This window comes from Amblyomma maculatum, chromosome 7 (assembly GCF_055883805.1).
Source record: "Amblyomma maculatum isolate TAMU_Amacu chromosome 7, ASM5588380v1, whole genome shotgun sequence".
Classification (NCBI taxonomy): Eukaryota; Metazoa; Arthropoda; class Arachnida; order Ixodida; family Ixodidae; genus Amblyomma; species Amblyomma maculatum.
This window is the reverse complement of record NC_139350.1, coordinates 118,275,692-118,280,155: the sequence shown is the minus strand read 5'-3', so window position 1 is coordinate 118,280,155 and position 4,464 is coordinate 118,275,692. Positions and strand designations below refer to the sequence as shown.

The following is a 4,464-nucleotide window of genomic DNA, read 5'->3' as shown; positions in this document are numbered from 1 at the left end:
TATATTAGCTTGCTCCTCTATACTGGTTTGTACACCCGGGGCCATCAGAAGAGGAAAAGTGAAGGAAGATTAGGTGCCACTTAACTTATGTACCTGCTGCAACATTTTTTTGGATATGACTATTTATTGGCAATACGTAATTTTGCTAGGATGTTTTCTCAGCGCTGAAGTGGATATGCCAAGCTTTTGCTGTAGCACTGTTAAAAAATATTAGGTTTTCAAATGTTCGGTATCTATGAAAGATGCCCCATGATTTATTCTGTTCCTTTTTTTTGTTTTGCATTCTTGTGTGCACCAATATTTGTGATCTTTTCTTACCACTCCCAAACCCTGAGGAATGTGGCAAGATGAGTGGTAGCAAAAATACAGGCTGTAAACATGAGTTCGCTGTTTGTCCACACTGAGGCTATCTGAAAAACATTTCCTCCAAACGAGCAAGGCAGGATACTATCCCAAGAACAAAAAAAAATGGTCATGTCCCAAAACAAATTCAAAAGCTATGACATCAGCTTTATTTTGGAAATGACAAATTTTTGGTCGACATACCAGCCACAGTGCGCACAATGTGCACGGGCACAACTGTTACATTTGCTTCAGGTTTGAGGAGGCCTACTCCAATGATCTGTATCGGCACGTGTTGTACCTCAACATGATCCCCTGTTCGAAATAGCCAGAGCGGGCTCACTGATGTTCAAATAACCAGCGTCTGATGCCATGGACCTACATGGGCATCGGCCAGGACCATTTTATTAGTTCAAATTATGTGAATTTCCGAACTAACAGGGGTCAAAATAAGGAAACTACTTGAGACCAATAAGTGCATGAAAACTGATTCTGTATACAGTAAAACTTTGTTACAAGAGACAATCAAGGGACCCGAAAAAGATCTCTTGTAAGCAAGGTCTCTTGTAACCAAAAATTTTAAAAGCACTGTGTAGATCAGTTTACTGCACATCAGCATATAAATGCATTCACACGTATTAACAGGAAATTGTCCAGGAAAGCTTAAAGAAGTTATTCATACTAGTATGTATTTTTGTGAGTGCAGAGTGTATTCCTTCCCAAATTCTGGAGGTAAACCACTTCACTTTACAAGCCTTTCTGTTGCTCTGATATCATTGAAGCACTCTTATATGCTTGTCACCCTCAGGTGCTGACATTTTTATCCTGAAATGTCCTCGTAGTCATCCTCTATGGCACATGTGCCATTTACTTGCGCGAGAATGCACAGTCTGTAAGCTCCTCCGGAGCACTCAAGATCCACATCTGCAGATACGAATTCCTCAAAAGATTCTGGTACCTCAGCAGTCTCTTCGATGCTCGCCCAAGCTTCATCATAAATATTTGACCAACAATATTCCCACTTCGAGTTATAGATCAATTCGCTCTCGCCCTACCATCTGATCTGCTGACCGTCCTGGTTAGCTCAGTCGGTAGAGCGACTGCCCCGGAAAGGCGGTGGTGCCGGGTTCGATTCCCGGATCAGGACGAATTTTTCTTTAACTACGAAGTTTCTGAGAAAGCTGTATAGCTTTCCTTTGTAGCCGTATGGCTGCGCTTGGGTGGATGCAATGAGTAATTACTCCCTTATTACAAATCTACTCCACCTTGGGGGATTCCCCTAAATATTTGACCAACAATATTCCCCCTTCGAGTTATAGATCAATTCGCTCTCGCCCTACCATCTGATCTGCTGACCGTCCTGGTTAGCTCAGTCGGTAGAGCGACTGCCCCGGAAAGGCGGTGGTGCCGGGTTCGATTCCCGGATCAGGACGAATTTTTCTTTAACTACGAAGTTTCTGAGAAAGCTGTATAGCTTTCCTTTGTAGCCGTATGGCTGCGCTTGGGTGGATGCAATGAGTAATTACTCCCTTATTACAAATCTACTCCACCTTGGGGGATTCCCCTAAATATTTGACCAACAATATTCCCACTTCGAGTTATAGATCAATTCGCTCTCGCCCTACCATCTGATCTGCTGACCGTCCTGGTTAGCTCAGTCGGTAGAGCGACTGCCCCGGAAAGGCGGTGGTGCCGGGTTCGATTCCCGGATCAGGACGAATTTTTCTTTAACTACGAAGTTTCTGAGAAAGCTGTATAGCTTTCCTTTGTAGCCGTATGGCTGCGCTTGGGTGGATGCAATGAGTAATTACTCCCTTATTACAAATCTACTCCACCTTGGGGGATTCCCCTAAATATTTGACCAACAATATTCCCACTTCGAGTTATAGATCAATTCGCTCTCGCCCTACCATCTGATCTGCTGACCGTCCTGGTTAGCTCAGTCGGTAGAGCGACTGCCCCGGAAAGGCGGTGGTGCCGGGTTCGATTCCCGGATCAGGACGAATTTTTCTTTAACTACGAAGTTTCTGAGAAAGCTGTATAGCTTTCCTTTGTAGCCGTATGGCTGCGCTTGGGTGGATGCAATGAGTAATTACTCCCTTATTACAAATCTACTCCACCTTGGGGGATTCCCCTAAATATTTGACCAACAATATTCCCACTTCGAGTTATAGATCAATTCGCTCTCGCCCTACCATCTGATCTGCTGACCGTCCTGGTTAGCTCAGTCGGTAGAGCGACTGCCCCGGAAAGGCGGTGGTGCCGGGTTCGATTCCCGGATCAGGACGAATTTTTCTTTAACTACGAAGTTTCTGAGAAAGCTGTATAGCTTTCCTTTGTAGCCGTATGGCTGCGCTTGGGTGGATGCAATGAGTAATTACTCCCTTATTACAAATCTACTCCACCTTGGGGGATTCCCCTAAATATTTGACCAACAATATTCCCACTTCGAGTTATAGATCAATTCGCTCTCGCCCTACCATCTGATCTGCTGACCGTCCTGGTTAGCTCAGTCGGTAGAGCGACTGCCCCGGAAAGGCGGTGGTGCCGGGTTCGATTCCCGGATCAGGACGAATTTTTCTTTAACTACGAAGTTTCTGAGAAAGCTGTATAGCTTTCCTTTGTAGCCGTATGGCTGCGCTTGGGTGGATGCAATGAGTAATTACTCCCTTATTACAAATCTACTCCACCTTGGGGGATTCCCCTAAATATTTGACCAACAATATTCCCACTTCGAGTTATAGATCAACTCGCTCTCGCCCTACCATCTGATCTGCTGACCGTCCTGGTTAGCTCAGTCGGTAGAGCGACTGCCCCGGAAAGGCGGTGGTGCCGGGTTCGATTCCCGGATCAGGACGAATTTTTCTTTAACTACGAAGTTTCTGAGAAAGCTGTATAGCTTTCCTTTGTAGCCGTATGGCTGCGCTTGGGTGGATGCAATGAGTAATTACTCCCTTATTACAAATCTACTCCACCTTGGGGGATTCCCCTAAATATTTGACCGACCATCATCAAGGAAGCTTTCCACAGTATCCATATACAGGCCCTCTTACATTATGTCACCACATTTAAAGCCTGCTTGTCTGAAACAGTTTTCACAGCTTCACTTCTTAGGCTATTCCAGACATCTGCAACCACCTGAGCAGCAAAAGTTTGCATGAATTACTATTGTACAGTCTTGCTGCCTGTCGAGCAACAGGCATTCTAGCAGCCTTGTTATGTACAGCAACTTGACAGAGTGCATAATGCCTTTTGAAGGTAGGGTGTGGAGTTTGGAGGGAAAAATAACTTTGGTGGCTTTGAACATGAAAACTTTGGTGCTGCAAGAAGCATTGTCCACAAAAAGAAAGATATCAGGATTCTCAGCTTTCATCTTGTGATCAAATTTTAACAGCAAGGAGTTAAAAATGTGGATGTCATTCATGCATTTTGATTTGCTTCATAGGTGACAGTAATGCTATGCCAGTGGCTGAAACAGTGGGGTCGTTTTGACTTTCCAATCATGCGGAAGCGCTCCTCAGTTCTTGATATATTGCAATATAAGGGATGCTGATATGGAACAGAATTTAGCTAAGGGAATCTGAAGTGCATATTGTACAAGTTAGTACGCTTCAACTGCATTGCATGAGTACACCTGGGTTGTGCCTCTTCTAAATAGTGAAGAATTTACTCTAGGGACCTGAAAAAGTTGTCCTTAGTAACCGTATGTCTCTTGTATGCAATGTTGTTAACATGAAAAACATAGGAAAACCAACCAAAGTATTTTCAAATGTCTCTTATAACCGAGTGTCACTTGTAACAGGGTCTCTTGTAACGAGATTATTTGGGAGTGCAGTGGGTCTAGATTTTTTCTCGGGTTCATGAAAAAGAAATACATAAATGGCCGTTACAACAAACTGTAGTGGAATTGATTAGCTGCTATTAATTTCAATTCAGAAAGGTTCATGCCATCAGACTTTTGTGAAAGCCCAGGCATTAACATCTTTAGGACAAACACCATGAGTGACCCAAACTGTCATGGTTGCAGCTGCTTTATTTTGTAGCGAGCATAAAGTATTGCCCTACTGACAATATTATCAACTCAATTTGGTGCTGTATACTTGAGATGCTCAATTATTATGC

The 4,464-nt window shown here is 43.7% G+C and overlaps 7 non-coding genes across 7 annotated transcripts; all 7 read left to right on the top strand.

The window, feature by feature from the left end:
- The first annotated feature begins 1,415 nt into the window (after positions 1-1,415).
- TRNAS-GGA (transfer RNA serine (anticodon GGA)) lies at positions 1,416-1,489 on the top strand. Its single transcript has one exon. It is a non-coding gene; the product is annotated as a tRNA-Ser (tRNA).
- A 211-nt stretch (positions 1,490-1,700) lies between these two features.
- TRNAS-GGA (transfer RNA serine (anticodon GGA)) lies at positions 1,701-1,774 on the top strand. Its single transcript has one exon. It is a non-coding gene; the product is annotated as a tRNA-Ser (tRNA).
- A 211-nt stretch (positions 1,775-1,985) lies between these two features.
- TRNAS-GGA (transfer RNA serine (anticodon GGA)) lies at positions 1,986-2,059 on the top strand. Its single transcript has one exon. It is a non-coding gene; the product is annotated as a tRNA-Ser (tRNA).
- Positions 2,060-2,270: 211 nt separating this feature from the next.
- Positions 2,271-2,344, top strand: TRNAS-GGA (transfer RNA serine (anticodon GGA)). Its single transcript has one exon. It is a non-coding gene; the product is annotated as a tRNA-Ser (tRNA).
- Positions 2,345-2,555: 211 nt separating this feature from the next.
- On the top strand, positions 2,556-2,629 carry TRNAS-GGA (transfer RNA serine (anticodon GGA)). The gene has a single exon. It is a non-coding gene; the product is annotated as a tRNA-Ser (tRNA).
- A 211-nt stretch (positions 2,630-2,840) lies between these two features.
- TRNAS-GGA (transfer RNA serine (anticodon GGA)) lies at positions 2,841-2,914 on the top strand. Its single transcript has one exon. It is a non-coding gene; the product is annotated as a tRNA-Ser (tRNA).
- Positions 2,915-3,125: 211 nt separating this feature from the next.
- TRNAS-GGA (transfer RNA serine (anticodon GGA)) lies at positions 3,126-3,199 on the top strand. Its single transcript has one exon. It is a non-coding gene; the product is annotated as a tRNA-Ser (tRNA).
- Positions 3,200-4,464: the final 1,265 nt, after the last annotated feature.